This window comes from Apostichopus japonicus, chromosome 7 (genome assembly GCF_037975245.1).
Source record: "Apostichopus japonicus isolate 1M-3 chromosome 7, ASM3797524v1, whole genome shotgun sequence".
Lineage (NCBI taxonomy): Eukaryota > Metazoa > Echinodermata > Holothuroidea > Aspidochirotida > Stichopodidae > Apostichopus > Apostichopus japonicus.
Genome location: NC_092567.1, coordinates 10,556,325 through 10,574,781, shown reverse-complemented (window position 1 = coordinate 10,574,781; position 18,457 = coordinate 10,556,325). Strand labels below are relative to the sequence as shown.

Genomic DNA, 18,457 nt, shown 5'->3' with positions numbered 1-18,457 from the left:
GTTGAACAAATTTATTTGCATATTTTAACATTTCTTTTCATTGATACCAAAGTTGTGTTTGCCTACCAGAGGTGCACCTTTCGTTTTATTAATCTTATTTTCCAGTGTTAATATATCTCGTGATATTCTTAACAACATCCAGTCATTTTAAACACAAATTCGGGGACCTTCCCCCAGACCTTCTACTACCCCCTCTTAGGTAATTTTCTCAGTAATTTGGTCCCTATAATTTGAGATTAATAAATGTGTTAATAAAAATAAAAATAAAAAGAATCTTCCTTTTTTTTCAATCTCTACTAACCATGCATGCTTAATCATAGAATGCGATTTGCAAAATGCACCGAAATCAAAACCAAAGTGCAAACATCTCACTCTAAATTGACGTTGGGTGGATGTAGGATTTTGCTCTTGAATTGGTTCTGAATTGTTCAAAACCATCCGAGTTAATATTGACATATGTCTAAAACTAGTGGTATATTGATATATGTACAGGCGCGTAGCCAAGGGGGGGGGGGGGGACGAAGGGGGCGACCACCCCTTGAGCATATTTGTTTTTACGTTTTTATGATATCGCTAGTAATTTCAAATAGAAAATGCTTAGATGAAACTTGCAAGCTTGGCCTGGGAAGTGACATTTCCAGCGACCTTAGAGGCACTTTCGGACAAAATTGTTTGTACGCTTCGCGCCAACTCATCGTGGCGCTACGCTTAGATAGTATCCAACGCCGAATCTACGACTCTGATAATTTCCTTACAGGTTCGCCCTTCCCTAGGCATATTCCTCGCTACGCGGCTGCATATGGTTATTTTCATCGTGGGTATTATTTTAAAACAAGAATACTATCGGATTACTCTTGACTCTAGCAACTGTTTAACATTATTTAGTACTTTTACATTACAATGCATTAGAAATGTCAAATTTAAGGTGCATCAAACACATTATTTTGAATTACAAAAAAAAAATACGGTTTGTACATTTGATTGTTTGTCAAAAATGTAAACTTTTGTTATGTTGATGTATTTGTAATATCTGTTTTATTAATATACTACCAACTACTATTAATTGAATTAGTTGACTTGTCTAATTGGAAAATCTCAGTGGCGTAATTACGAGGGACACGCACGCTCCTCTCCAATCGGAAAGTCTGCATCTACCCAAACCCCGCCATCGTTACGGAACATTTGGCATGCATGTCTAGTCGGTCGGATATATTAATCTCATGTACACGTTAACTGGTGAAGACGTGGTTTGTTTGGATTCCCTTTATGATGGTTATCATTGTATAACTTAAGAAACAAGATAATTTATATAAGACTCTGATTGATGTTCTCCGCGAGTTTCAATAAAATATCAACATTGTTATTACAATTGTTAGTACATTTCTAAAATGTTCCATGAGTTTTACGACATTACAACCAGCATTTCCATTTCTGTTATATGATCTTATAAACAGCTGAGCAACATTCTGGTGAAACTTTCACTTAATTCAGAGGGATGTACCGAACAGTTTTACTGTTATTGCTGCACATCCACTTACAACAAATTGCTTTGTTTTTCCTTATATACCAGTTCATTGTTTTGACCTTGAAAGAGACGCGTGTCTAGTTTACCTAAAGAGGTTGCAGGTGCATATAAGGTCAATGTCCGTGATGCATTTCAAATTGTAAAAGAAACACATTATTTTGCCGTCCCATAAAAGTAAATGGAAATATGTAAGAACTACAAAAAATCATCAGCAAGTGTGTAACAATAGCATCACACCTATTTGCTATGGCACTGGTGAGATACTAACCCTCATAGTATCGATGACATACCAACCATCATAGCATCGATGAGATACTAACCATCATGGCATCGATGAGATACTAACCATCATAGCATCGATGAGATACTAACCACCATAGCATCGATGAGATACTAACCATCATGGCACCGATGAGGTACTAACCATCATAGCATAGATGAGATACTAACCATCATAACATCGATGAGATACTAACCATCATGGGATCGATGAGATACTAACCATCATGGCACCGATGAGGTACTAACCATCATAGCATAGATGAGATACTTACCATCATAACATCGATGAGATACTAACCATCATACCATCGATGAGATACTAACCATCATGGCATTGATGAGATACTAACCATCATGGCATTGATGAGATACTAACCATCATGGCATTGATGAGATATTAACCATCATAGCATCGATGAGATACTCACCACCATAGCATCGATGATATACTAACCCTCATAGCATCGATGAGATATTAACCATCATAGCATCGATGAGATACTAACCATCATACCATCGATGAGATACTAACCATCATGGCATTGATGAGATACTAACCATCCTACCATCGATGAGATACTAACCATCATAGCATTGATGAGATACTAACCATCATACCATCGATGAGATACTAACCATTATGGCATTGATGAGATACTAACCATGATACCATCGATGAGATACTAACCATCATGGCATTGATGAGATACCAACAATCATGGCATTGGTGAGATACGAACCATCATGGCATTGCTGAGATACTAACCATTATGGGATTGATGAGATACTAACCATCATACCATCGATGAGATACTAACCATCATGGCATTGATGAGATACTAACCATCATACCATCGATGAGATACTAACCATCATGGCATTGATGGGATACTAGCCATCATACCATCGATGAGATACTAACAATCATGGCATTGATGAGATACTAACTATCATACCATCGATGAGATATTAACCATCATACCATCGATGAGATACTAACCATCATACCATCGATGAGATATTAACCATCATAGCATCGATGAGATACTAACCATCATACCATCGATGAGATATTAACCATCATAGCATCGATGAGATACTAACCATCATACCATCGATGAGATATTAACCATCATGGCATTGATGAGATACTAACCATCCTACCATCGATGAGATACTAACCATCATGGCGTCGATGAGATACTAACCATCATGGCATTGATGAGATACTAACCATCATGGGATCGATGAGATACTAACCATGATACCATCGATGAGATACTAACCATCATACCATCGATGAGATACTAACCATCATGGCATTGATGAGACACTAACCATCATGGCATTGGTGAGATACTAACCATCATGGCATTGGTGAGATACTAACCATCATGGGATTGATGAGATACTAACCATCATACCATCGATGAGATACTAACCATCATGGCATTGATGAGATACTAACCATCATACCATCGATGAGATACTAACCATCATGGCATTGATGAGATACTAACCATCATACCATCGATGAGATACTAACAATCATGGCATTGATGAGATACTAACCATCATACCATCGATGAGATACTAACCATCATGGCATTGATGAGATACTAACCATCATGGCATTGATGAGATGCTAACCATCATACCATCGATGAGATACCAACCATCATGGCATTGATGAGATACTAACCATGATACCATCGATGAGATACTAACCATCATGGCATCGATGAGATACTAACCATCGTTACATCGATGAGATACTAACCATTTAGCTACATATACTGCCCTATCGGGAGCAATACAGCAGACCGTCAACCTCCAGCATTCATTACCTCAAATCCCACCGTTGGCCTCATCAGTTGGCCTCATCAGTCACTGGACGCTCATAGACGCTAACGTTGATTTGCGAAATCACAGATGACGTCATTGACATCTTTCCTCTTCTGTGATAATTGGTGTTAGTCTGTGAAACAGCTTCATAAGAGGAAACCTCTATACTTCAATCTGAGTATCATGAAACCTTCGGTTGCGAGTATTCGTCTGTTTCATTTATCAATATACATCACTTAAAATATGTTTTCATCATTCAAAGTGTTCAATTATTAAATGACTTTTTGTTAGCTGATGCTATTTGCATAGGCGTAGGAGGCGGGGGGCTGGGGGCTGCAGCCCCCCCCCAACCAATTTTTTGGGGGGTGAAAATTCGGGCAATATGCTGAGAATTCTTCGGGCATCTACTGATAGAATAATAATTTGCAATGTGTTTACCAATTTTTGGGTGAAAATTCGGGCAATTTGCTGAGAATTTTTCGGGCACCTACTGGAAGAAGAATAATTTGCAATGTGTTTTTCATTTTTTGGGGGGGTTAAAATTCGGCAATATGCTGAGAAATTTTCGGGGACCTACTGAAAGAATAATAATTTGCAGTGTTTTTTTCAATTTTATTGGTGAAAATTCTGGCAATTTTTTATGCTGAGAATTTTTTCGGGCACCTACTGAAAGAATAATAATTGGCAGTGTGTTTTTTTTTTTTTTGAATTGTGAAAATTTGGGCAATATGCTGAGAATTTTGCGCCACGGAGCGTCCATAAAGTCAGAGGGGCGGATGCCCCCCTGACGGGCTCAAACGGACTGCTGGCACCCTTTTCCGCTTTTTAGCACTTTTTACTTATTCGCGATTATTGACTTTTTTATTGCGCTCTCAAATACCTATTGACATTTGTCACAATTTGTTGGTGCAATTTTCTGACAAATAGCGATGACACCTATTTATTCTTCGTTTATCTGCAAATTAGCAAGGCCCGGAAAGGTTAATTTCCGGCGATCTAGGGAGTATCTTTACTCAAACAATTTCTGTACGCTCCGCGCTAACCTGTGGTGGCGCTCCGCTTAGATAGTGTCAAAAGCGCCCCTACAGACCATTCTCTCCCCCCTGACCAATACCCCTAGCTCCGCTACTGGCACCTACTGAAAGAAGAAGAATTTGCAATGTGTTTTTCTTATATTATTATTATGATCATTATTGTTGTAACAACTTCCCCAATAATTCTAACCAATATGGAAGGGTAATAACACGGAAAATGATTTTATGTTATTGGCAGGTGATGTAATAACCAATGAATGCCTATATGATATGCACATTAACATGTGGAACGCGCGCGGAGCGCGCGAAAAATCGTTACAAGCAAGTCGTTACAGCCTCCCCCCCCCCCCCCCCAAATCAAATGAGGCTCCTACGCCTATGGCTATTTGATATTTGGATCATACACAAACCCTCTATCAAAGTGAGCTCTCTACAGTTACGCAGCTACGATTGAGACATTTCAGATCATGTAACTGAACCGGCTTGGTCGTAACCTTAAAGCTACAAACTAGTCTGTACTGAGCGACACACACTGTTATTTTTTGGTAAATATTTAACAATGATATTCACTACAAATAAACCAGGGCAATCCGCGGAGTTGCATATCTCATTTCCCGCACACTGAAATATACTGAAACTTCCATGCAATTAACCAATGTTGACAAACGTATTGTATAAGCTTGTTGACGCCACTATAATGTACTTACGTACCCTAACAGTGTATACGTATAGTGCGCACAAACCTGCCATACTTTAGTTATTGGACAAGTGTATATATGCCGAGTTAGCACGCGCGGTGCATGTCAAGCTTATATGTGCCTTGGTGAAGTACTAACATCTCACGTAATAACATGCACATTAGAGAATATTGCTTCCTAAATATGAGCTTTCATTTCGCATATGCAACAATAATATTTTGGAATAAAGGATTTCAAATGGTATGGTAATTTGTTTTAACCGACTAAACAATACAATTAATTATGTTCTTCAAATTTCAAAGTACACCAAATACATATTAGCAATTTGATCACCACGGAACTAAATTTTCATTTTGAATATGTAAATTGGAGTTAAAATATAAACAAATTTTAAGTAATACACTAACATTTAAAAAAAAATGGACAAATATGCACTATAAATTAATGCATGCAAAAAATCCATAATGTATGAGCTTTTCGTCTACTATAAACAATAACCACCTATTATAGTAGCCATGTTTTAAGATTTAAACCAAACATGGTTAGAAGGCATTATTTTAAGTTGCTGAAAGTAGTAATTAGAATAACAAACAATGGCATACTCATGCAGTGCTGAGAATTAAATATAATTTTCCAATACATTTCGAGAACAAAAGAAGGAAAGGTTGTAGAGGTATGTTTAAGTTACGCTACAGTGGTGCTTTCATCTCCGTGAATTTAAAGCAGCACTTTGCGTCATTTTCCCATGATTTTCTCAACCTCATTGACCCCACCATGCCATAACGACATACATAATAAGCTTATCTATTCAACTCTAACTTCAAATCGTGGAATAAAAGTCGCAAAATTTAGAATTTTCAACGTTGTTTTTCTCGAAGGTCTTTTCCGTTAGGATCTCAGTAAACCCCGCCTATATATGAATATTCAAACACGATGAACGTTATTGCATAACGTGGTAAATAATAAACAATGATCAGCTGATTGCAATGCATCGCGAAGCGACAGATAGTGTAGGCAGGTTACATAACGTTACTTCAGCCTATACATCTACATCGTTACCAGGCTTGTCCATCTCGCAAAGACTGTGCTGATATTCGCTGCTGCAAAAGAAGAATTTCGCAAGAAGAAATTTGCTCACACTTAGCATGGAAACAAGAAATACCAATGTAAGTTCCTATCATTTACCAACACTGTCGGAAAATTCTTCATCTTTGCAGATGTACTCTCCGTTTCCCGCGATCGCTAGATCGCGGTATACACTAGACTATGCCTATACACATGTGTGACCAAACTACTGTACTGTGCCGATGTTAGGGTAACTTTAGGCCTAACAACAAACCCATATCACGACGAACTTCACGTAGTGTAGTGACGTGTGCGAATATTTGCTTAGTTAAAATGAATGTCGTCTAGTGCAGTGAGTAGTTAGATTTAATGTTAGCTAGGCTTCAGGAATGTCAGTTTGACCCATGAATTATGATGGATCAGAAGCTAATATGCTCCAAAGGTTATCTCTAAAAGAAAAACAAACACTATCAGTTGGAAAGTAAATAACTATCTTATTTCCTTCTTTCATAATGTAGCAGTCCTTAGGTGATTCACCAGAAACACCATCAAGGAGGACATCTGGGAGAAGGGGAAGGAGGGGTACAGGCCGTGGAGGAAGGGGCCGTGGTGGAAGAGGTGCAGGTACGCCTCGGTTGACAGCAGCTGCAGCAAGACAGCAAGTTGCTAATCAACAGCAGGAGAGGACAGAAAATATCAGGGTACATAAAGTGGCTATATTCTCATTTACTATGTTTCTTTGCTTTCATTACAAATCCTCTCAAGAACATGTACTCAAACACCGGAGTCTCTGGGTGTGAAAAAAAAATAGTTTGGTGTGGAAAGGGTACCAATACTATTTCTTAACTTCTATGAAATTAACTTTTCGAGTTATGAGCATCTTTCTATGTGAACCAATATGACAAATGCCCATGACGGTAAAATTGTCACTGATAATTTATCATGGAAGGAGGGGGAGGGGTGGTTGAGAGAGGATGGGAACATAAAAAACATAAGCCTACAGTTTTTGTCATAAGGTTATTTTGGGTATTACATTTGAAATGCAACATAACGTTTGTGGCCTCTTTCAGGAAATGATAAACAGAGTGGACTCTGAACAGCTGCGAGAGCTCGTTCTGCAGTTGATGAACAGCTACCCTGCTCTCTTTTTTGATATTTGGGAACGTCAGCAGCACCCACAGCGTATGACAATCCCAGACTCACCTGGCTGGTGCACTTGTGAGAGGTGCAGAGAAATGCCAACAGTAGAGGAACGGGTGTGCTGTCTAGGGACAGGTGACAACTGTCTCTCTCTTAGACCGGTCAGTACTGTTTTCTTAATGTTTTATCTGGAACCCAAAATTTGCTTTGTGGCTAGCAATAGTACTCAGTGATGACAGCATAGAGAAAGTAAATTTCTTATACAACTCAAGAAAACAAAATATGTTGTTATGACATAACCTTCCATGACTAAAGTGTTATTTTCAGCAATCAGTTTCAGAAGTTTATAGCATATGGCGTCAGTGACAAGAACTGAAAGACTATAATGGGTGTTTTAATAATTGGACATAACTTTCTACAATTTCAATGTCATATTTTCCAGGAAATTGATACTGTGGTGATTGACCCTTTGGTCCTTGGTGTTGCCCGAGAACTAAGAAGAGCCATCTGTGGTGGTAACAGAGGAGAAGAGCCCAACAAAGCCAATAGACATGCTGCATACAGACAATTTGTACTGTGGCATTATGGTCGCCTTGGCAACATAAATAGGAGAGCAGTTCCCAGTTGTGTTGTCTGGCGGATCAGATCCACTTTTCCTGACCCGCACGATAACTATGTTGGGTACATTCCAGGTAGATTGCTTTAATGTTTTCATTTATCTTTGTTAGCTATTCTTGCCGGTATTCAATTTTTCTTCTTCACATTTTTCTATTTATTTACATATATGTTTTTATACTTGCCATTAATCACACTATTTTTTCACTTCTTTATCGTTCATTTGTTATGCCATCAAAAACTGTCATTCCAAAATAATCTTATTTTTATATCACATATTTTTTTATATACTGAGAAGACTTTAATCCAAAACAGTTTTTCACTGCTTCACTCACCCACCCTTCACTTCTTTCAAACAGTTGTTTATTTTTCTAAGATGACCATCTCCATAGGTTAATATAACAAAAATCATATAAATGTCTACACACAAAGAACCTAAATTAAGAACTTTTATCAGTACTTAGTATTCTACACAGCTGAAGATTTCACCTTGACTCTACGAAGACACATTCCATGGAAACCTCTTATTTCTTAAACATACTTTACCATTTGTTACCTCGCTCTTTTAATTACTTGTTTCTTTCTTTTTTCTAAGAGTTCTTATCAATTTGTTGTTGGAAGTTGCATTGGCCTTTCATTACATGTAGTACTACAATATAGTATATTTGGTCTTTCATAATATTTTTTCTCACACATGCATGCCCAGCCTTTCTATGTATGTGAAATATATGAACAGTATTTATAAACTGCATTGAGTTTTTTGCTTTCTGTGCTATTTTGTTACAAAATTTACCATTAGGCTGGAGAGGAAAAGTCTACATCGCTGATAGAGATGCCTACTTTTATGGAATGGGTCAAAGTTTGCTGTAAAAGTTTGTGCCACAATACAAAGGGTTATATTCTCAGCTGACCAACATGTTCGGACATGTTGGTAATGGAACTACACACTCTTATGACAATTAATTATAGCCCAGCGATTTTAATGTTTGTTAAGCGATATCTACAATTATTTTAGCTTTAACGTGCCTCGGGCTGATGGGTCAAATATTAAAGATAAAGGTATATATGTAGTCTATACATAATAAGCAGCAAAACTTAAAGATAGCCTTGGAATAAAAGAAAGAAGGAGAAAGTGGAGGATATGAATGTATACGTGTATATATATAAATGTATATATATATATATATATATATATATATATATATATGTATATATAAATATTTATTCTGAAACATGGACATTTATAAGCTTCAAAACACATAACAAGTTCAATTAAGTGTTCCTTTTTTATTGTTAAATGTACTAAGAATAAGTCTGCTGATCATTACAAAAACAACAAAAAAATTTAAAAAAAGGAATAGTTCTCGAAATCCAAACCCGATTCCAAACTAGTACATGCATTATGTTTTATCTCAATTGGCATGACTGATGACTTTCAGAAAAGGAGCACCCCCCTACCACTTTTTAAATTACTGCAAATTACTGCTATCACTCCAACACCCCCCCCCCCACTGCTTACCCCCCTCCCCCCAAATAATATTACTTGCTGAAGTGAGGAAGACTAATATATTTTACTTATAACAAAGTTGATCTTGGTCCAATCCTGCTCTGATGGCTTGCAACAAGCTGTGCAACTGATGGAGGTTGGCTCGGGCGAATTGTCCCAGAGATGCGCCTTGGGTCATCCTCGGCAAGAACAACATGTCCACGTTGAGACTTGTCATCATCTAGTCTCCGTCTAAATATTTCTTTCATCAGTTGCGGAATGTACTGATAAGTTTTTTTTTCCATAACAGGAACACAGGTCCATCTGCCTGCAGACTTTGAGAAATTTCTAGTGAACCTGAAAGAAGAATAAAAAAAATAAACTATCAGCTCCTATTCATATGCTTCTTCTGCACTTTCCTTTCAAGCCAAACTATGAGAGAGTGGATATTTGCTGATAATTTATACTTACACAGGTTCTCCTTCTCTTTCAGTTTGCTGTCGCCCTTTGTGGTGTTGGTAGTCAATTGCAGCCAGTAAGTTTCTAGCCTTGTATGACGGAGGCCTGAAAGTGATAGAAAAGAATCATAGGTTCAAACCATTACATGTTTCACAGAATTTCCCTAAATAGATGTCCATGGGTCAGTATCATCCATAAGATACAGTACTCACCCATATGCAAATCGCTTGGCTGCATAAACAAGTACATGGCTCTGAAAGTTCTCGAGGGCTGATGTATGTCTGAAAGGAAGCATAAGGGATAAGGTCATGAATAATTGTGAATCTTAAGTAAAACCATAGTAATCATTTTCTGCTGTAAATAAAAAGCAGTATGAAAGCTTGTAACACTATGTAATAACATTCAAAGGAAATACCTGAATTGTGTGTAGTATGGGATATTTCGTATTAGGTTCATGTCAAGCACAATATCCCTCAGTGCGATGTGGGCAGGTGAGTCAGGCTCAATTTCTTTTTCTCTGGATCCATCTTCCAAAGGTCCGTGTTGGCAGCATGCTGGTGAGACGCCATCTCCTAATGCCCATTCATGTTGTCCCACAACATGGTGGAGTATACCTCTCCAGTTGGCCTGAAAGGGGAAAACAAGCCATGACACAATAGGGATTATAATAAAATAAAAAAAATATTAGTTTGGTTTACAGGTCATTAGCAATTGGCTCTAATAGTTTGATATATTACAATACATAGTCATAACAATGTAATTAAGTCTCTAACATACCAAAAATAGATCTGCACTGCCCTTGGCGTTCTGCGAGCAATACCAAAAGTGTTTTGTGACATGCCCTATCCAGGGCATAAGTGGCCTGTTTCTCGCTTTTTTTGCTGCCTGTAGGAGAAATGTACATATTTATGAGTATACTTTATATTAAACTATACATTAGATATGATATAAATATAAAATAAAAGAGATAATTATTAAGAAGAAAAAACAAGTCAAACAATCATACATACCTCACTCATTTTTTTGCCAATATTTTTGGCCCCGTGCCAAACATCAAACGAATGAGAAGTTTCTTCTACACCTTCTGTAGATGAAGGGAAAAATATATTGAAATTTACAATTTGGATGAAAATAATACTGAAATTGGTAAGACATAAATACAAGAAATTCTAATTACTTACTAAGGTAAGCTTTGATCTGTGGATGAGCGTCTGTCACCACCTCTTCAACCTTGACATCGCTCTTTGACAGGGCTTCAAGGGATCTCAGAAAGGCCACCTTCTCCATATTTGTAGATTTAAATTCTGCCTCCCTCTTGTCTACAACTTGAACATCCAGAATGTCACCAGTGTTATAGTCCATAACAGTATATGTGCAATACTGGGCACAATGGCCAGGACTGTCGTTCCTACCGTCACCTGTTATAAATAGAAGATAGAAACATGAAAAGGTAAAGATAGTGAGTTACAATGAAATATGATGTAATGTGCAGAGCTGTGTAAAAGCCATTTTACCACTCACCAGATATAATTACAGATTTTCCTTTTCTGGCAAGTAACAATTCAGTCTGCAGCTGCTTCCAATGTAGTTCAATTGCAGGGAAGGTGTACGTCCTTTGACAGTAGTTGTGGAGGGCAAGGTGGCACATACCCATGTTCATAAATCTGAACATCATCTTTATCTTCGCATAATTGTTCCCGGAAAGTATAATTGCTGCTGATACTGCAATGTCCCCCGCATTGTTTTTTTTAGCATCGGTTGAGACCTCCATGTCTTGCTGACATGTCCGTTCTCACAAATCTGGTGAAAAAGATAAAAATATACTTATAGTTATTTAATAAAATAAAAAAGATAACACCTTGCTTGCAACATATTACATTGACATTTAAACATACCCATTTAACAACAGCAGCAGTACCAACAATTTTTGTTGCCTGTTGTGGGGTCGACGTGCATGACTGTCTAACGCAATGCTGTGGTCTGGAATCTTCCAACAGTACCAAAAGAGACTCCTTGTACGTGATGAATAGGATATCTTCTGCACACGCCTCACCACTTGTACCCTCTCCTTCCCCATCATCATCTTCAGACTGGTCTGTCTCCTCCAAATACAGTAGATTTCCAAGGTCTAAATCTGCCGGTTGCTCTGGATGACTGTAAAGAAGATAAAAAATGCAATGAAGGTGCAATATGCTTCTTGTATTCAAAATGGTACAAATATGATATCTGCCAAATCTTCATTTCTTGAAATGTTAGATCCACATACCATAATGACCACAGTGGTTAAAAAAAATATCATCAAACCAATAATTTCTATTGGTAAGTGGTGGCACTGTATCTCAATGAATGTTGTAATGTGTAAACCTTTTCTTACAGTTGGTGGCAAAAAGCTATTGTAAGCAATGTGATAAGGGTAGACATGATAATAAATGCTCCTACAGTTAGAATACTGACAGACATACCTAAGGTTGAGTTCAGCACTGATGTCAGACAAACAGTCATCCTCTTCATCAGAATTCCAATCAGGATCAGAGTCTCTGTCACAAGATCCTGGGGTGTCGTGAGGAAAAACGAAGTCTCCATCCTCCGTGAAGTCAACACTCAAACTGAAAGATGAAACAAATGTTGGGTCTCTAAAAATTTAAATTTAAATGTGGAAATGTAGCATAGTAAGTCAATATATAATCCTTCTTGTTTTACAAATAATTTGGTATTGGGTTGCTTACAGCAGGGCTGACTGCCTACAGTTAACATGATGGTTTCATGATGTATAATCCAAACAAAACAATCAGTGAATAAATCACTTACTTGACTGAAGTGACTACATTAGAAGACTAAATATAAACAAACATACTCAAGTTCTTGTCCCCTATAACCAGATGCTTCACCATGAGACATAGGTATGGTAGGTTGGTCCTTGGCAGCTGAAACACCAGATGTGGGTGTTGATGTTAATAGACTTGGTAGTTGTTGAGGAAAGCATCCAGGGTCAATTCTGAAATGAAATATCATTATGGAATATCAATACCTCTTGTGCAACATGGTATTAAAGCAGCATTTTGCGTTGGGTCGCTTTTTTCCCCTTTTTTAACATGTGCATCGATTTTTTTACATGTATCAATCATAAAACAGCAATCTAAGATACCATCCAAGTTTCACCCTGCCAAGAGCGTTAATTAGCGAGTAATTAACGATTTATGTCGATAAATGAGAAGAGTGTCCTCGACAAATTTCACAGTTAAAATTAATCGCATACAAATCCGCCAAACCCACTAGTTTGAATTCAACCAATCAGAGATGCAGGTTTAGTTATGAGCCGTTGCTAAAAATAGATTCAAGACTTGTTGGTTGTACCAGGGAGTTGTTATGCAACTCCCTGGTACAACTGCCATATAGACTGTACACAAATCAAGCGTGGTGTTATATTACGTATCTGTCAATGACGTTCGTAGTGTTTAAATATTCATATTATGGGCGAGGTTTATTGGGTTCCCAACGGAAAATATCTTGGAGAACAACAAAGTTGAAAGTTGCAAATTTTTCGACTTTTATGCCACCATTTGAAGTAAAATATAAATAGATTAGCTAGTTATGTATGTCGTTATGGCAAAGTGGAATCAGTGAGGTTGAGAAAAATCATAGAAAAGGACGCAAAATGCTGCTTTAACACATTTCCATTTTATTCACATTTGCTACACTTGCTGTTCACATAATGTGTGTTTCTTCACTCTGCATGTAGTTAATTTACTGCCAAGTAATCAAAATTGAAAGTTTGAAATGTAGTTCACATGAGTAAGGTTTCATTCAATTACTGTTTGCAAAACATAAACCATGAACATGACCACAATTGACCCATTTTTGAGCTACTTTGCATTGTACGCTATATGTTAGAGCATTAGTGTCCTTTTGGCTTACCCGTCCAATTGCTGACTTGTTGTAGGTGAAGTTATCATTGAGATAGTTGATCCATGGATAGTTTCATACCTGTATTAAAGCAATCAGGATAAGTCAATGTAATAATACTTAACTATGCAAATATCAAGTCTGGCATATGTGGTATTATCGGCTTTGTTCCACCCCCCTGCCCCCCCCCTCCATGGAAACAATACTTTCTTCCCCTGAGAAAAGTTAGTTTCCTCTCTTAGAAAACGAAAAGGGGCCAGAGGAAACAAAAGACATGGAAATCCACCCATGAAATGAACTAGATGATATGGTTTCATAATACTCGTTTTCTTTCTTTTAAGAAAAATAATATTATGCGAGAATCTTATGTCCTAACTTTGAAATTGTGGCAGCATGTAATTTAGGGTAGGGGAAAAAATCGCTTTCAGGAGAGGAAAGTAATGTTTGTAAGGCGAGGAAAGCAAGAAGAAATTTGGCTACGCTACGTAGAAAGAGTTAATATGCAGGTAATGAAGTAACTGTCATTTTTGGTTTAGGAGAGAAAATAACGATCTCAATGAAAGAATCCTTTTTTCAAGGGAGGCAATTGGGCTAGGCTAAATGGGAAGAGATATTTGTAGTAAAGGTAGAAAGAAGAAGAAATTCCTACAGTTATCAAACTTGGGCCCGGTCCTAAGCTAGGCCTACTAAATTTATTCACTCCACATAGCCTAGCCAATATGCTGTCATCAGCTTCCTCCCTGGAAAAATGATAATTTCCTCCCCATGATTTAGGAAATAAGAAACGCTTTTACAGGAGGAAACTAACATAATTCAGTGCAGGAAATTAACGTGAACCGCCAGAACGTAGGCCTCATGATTTCGGCTACAGCATAAGAAATCACAAACATCATTCATAATCCATGCCTTGTTAAGTCTAGTGTAAAGTATCTAGGCCTATGCGTCGGTGTGAACGTTAGTTAGCACTTTATCAAGAACATAAACTTGTTTCGATTTGATTACACTACCACTATGAAGAAAGAGAAAGAAAAGTATGGTAGTTAAGCGTAAGTGACCTTGATAGTGCTAGTATTAGTAACTAGTATTAGGCTAGGTAGGCCTACAGTACTAATACTATTATTGAAGGCCCTACTACTAGCTTATTGTAGAAATAGTATAGGCCTAGGCCTAATAGTCTTAGTATATACTGTAGTGATAGTGGAAATAGGTTCGGTTAATTTTCTCTCACCGATAATGAGAAGTAACGTTAAATCATGTAAACCAAAAATGTAAGAACAAATATTGTCTTTGCTCACCTGTCGAGTAGAAATCGAGCGACTTCTGAATCACTCTTCAGATTTAAATTCATCTTCAATTTGCCCCATCTTTCCCATTGATTCCCGAGAGGGACACGGGTGTCGTGGTACTTTTTCTTCTGGGCTTTCCGCCATTTCCTCTTTTCAGGTGAAGTTAGGTTCGACAAAGTTTTATATTTCCCTTTTGCGCGCTTCTCCATTGTTTTATTCTTTTTTCACTTCGTCACAAGGTTATAAATAATATTGTGTGCATGTAGCAAATATACGATACTAAATACTTTACGTACAGTAGGCTTACGTGTGGGTACACTTTACTCACTGTAACACCGCGTACCGACGCTGTGGGATTACCATGCAATGAATGAGTCTATTTTTAGCGCGAAGTCATACATAAACATCTGTTCACTGATTGGTTGAATTTGAATAGGCGGTTTTGTAGAGTTGCATGTGATTAATACTAAATGACTATTTGTGTCTGGGAGACACAATCTCAGAATCATATAAAATCCTTAATTACTTGCTAATTAACGATCGCTGTGGGGAAAAAAGTATGAGAAAGTCTTAGTTGGGTCTTTTGTGATTGTATTATGATGAAAACTTGATAGATTCGGAAAAATTTAGAAAAACGGCGACTCAACTCAAAATGCTGCTTTAAAATGGATATCACACACACACGCGCAAGTACCCACAAATGCAGGTACCCCATCGAAACTTTTTCTGAAAAACGAAAATTTGTTCTTGCCTGCATGGACATAATATTCTCATGGTCTAAGTGTGTTATTACATCAGTAAAGAAATATTTGTACCGGCATTTTGACGGTAGGTTTTACTTAACGCCCACTGATGAATTATACGAAACAATGATTGGAGATGATCGATGAATTAATAGTACATAATTCGACTTAATATTTAAGTTTAAATGATATTGTAATATCAAATAAGGTATGGTTATAATTTAAATTCCAACAAACGAGTTTCATACCCCGGAAATGATGACTAATTGACTTTAATTATGAAAAGAAATGAGACACAGGTGTCTGTGTAATATTTTCCTGGTGTCTGTGTATGCAACACAATTGATTGAACATGACTGCGTGATATAATTCCGTCTCTATGAAGAAAGTGAAGGACTATTGTCTAACATAATTTACCTTATTCTAATTTTTCAGTTTAAGCTGGGGTGGTGATTGATCATCGGAGGATGTTTAAAAGAATATGTTAACGACAAAAAAAAAATTAGGCTGCTAGTAGGTAAGCCGCTATTTGACTTTTCGACCGGTAACAGCGGTATCCAATGTCTGTTTCCCTTCCGATCGACATTTCAGGAAAGACTATTGAAATTTACCCTCTATCCCCTTAAGACTTAATCCAGCTACTGCATGCCTAGTTTGCCAGTATTTGAGTGTAACGTTATTGTTTACATCAAGGGATGCGTATATATTCTCGTATTTGATTTATTAAACTTAATTACAATATAGGACATAAGTTGCTTATTTATTGAAGAAAATCATGGGCTAGTTCAAGTTAATTAATTGTGGGTTGTGCTATACTTGTCTTTAAGAAGTAAATTGTTGTTCGTGTTTCACATAGTACCGTTTATTCCAGTTTTCTAATATTAACATAGAATTTCATTAGAATGTGTACTCACATGAGATGACGAAAGGTCAGCGGGACAATACTTTGAAATCCAATAGCTGTTGATCTCCAAGAAGTTTCGAGAAGTCAGGAAGGTAAACTTACGTAAGAACTTCACCATTAGAAAATAACTATCGTTATGGTAAATAGCTGAAAGTGTATCCCGGTATAAAACCAAAATGATCCTCTCAACAAACCTAATCCTCCACAAGGAATCATCTTCTCAGCCCACGAAAAGGTGTAGGTCTCTGAATACTATATTGATCCTTAATTCATGGTAGCATATAGCCTACATCCATCTGGAATATCGAAATCAACGCGAAAAAATTACAAGGTAAAATCCTGGGATACTGATCCAACGACAGCAATGTGCAAAACCATTTCCATAGATGTAGAGCACAATGATAAGGTTTCATGTTTTTTTTTTTTTAATTTGATTCATTTGAGGTAAATATTATAACACTAAATGGTTACACTATCAACCGCATCCCTGTACGTTCAATTGCCTATGTTGGATTTGATGCACGAGCAACGAGCCTATTCATCTACCATTAATACAATACTGTATGATTAGATACAGAACACCTGTGCCTGGAATGTTTACAAAGCCACCTGCGTCTTTCTTTTCATTCATTTCTTCTTCGGAACAAAGAATGGGATTTTACGCGTATAGTTATGCTAATCTTACCGATTAACCTGGATAATCGTTTGTGTTCATAAACGCCAAATATACATGTCTTTGTACTCCTATAGCATAACTATACCATTCAAACTAATGTGTTAGCTATAACAACATTTAGCCTGTAAATGTATAGCTGTATTCACAACCTAAGCGAAACCAAATCGGTTACAAAAACGATCACAATATTCCACTAATAAATGAACAAAGCTTTTACAGTAGTTAGCTGTACATTACTCTGGTTCCACCTTTGTTTCTCTTGATGTTTATATCTATATCATTATGTTCTTTGAATATTCATTCTTGAGAACATCAACAACTAACTTACGTCAGGGCGGCACTTCCAATCTCGAATAAACATGTATGATCTAAATATTCCTACAGCCTCACTCTGACTATCCTGACCGTACTCCACAGTCTTCATCTTACGGTAGCTTTGTTATAATCAGAAGATAGTTGTGCCATCCGTGTGATGCAAACGTTTGTATTTAAGAGGGCGCTGGTAGATTTGTTTAGAATGGATGCTACTCTGTAACGTTGGATTAATTCGTTTTAGGCTAAGTAGATTATTCTTTTTATATTTAAAGCAAATATTTTGGTTGATTTTGATGAATCTGTTATTTGCTTCAGATATACCGTAGCAAAACTGTTCGTTAACATTGTAAGGCTTAATTTAAACAAACAGTAAGTTAAAGTTTAGATGTTCTAGATCTAGTTCTAGATAAAAACTTATCTAGGTGACTACAATTTTTAAACTTTATGTACTTTATTAATTACTCTTACTAACCGACTTAAA

At 37.1% G+C, this 18,457-nt stretch overlaps 1 protein-coding gene and 1 pseudogene across 16 annotated transcripts in view; one reads left to right on the top strand and one right to left on the bottom strand.

Moving 5' to 3' along the window:
• The window catches only part of LOC139970087 (uncharacterized), an 853,056-nt gene that overhangs the window by 193,894 nt on the left and 640,705 nt on the right, over nucleotides 1-18,457 (top strand). The window lies entirely within an intron of this gene.
• Nucleotides 9,729-15,998, bottom strand: LOC139970186 (uncharacterized; annotated as a pseudogene).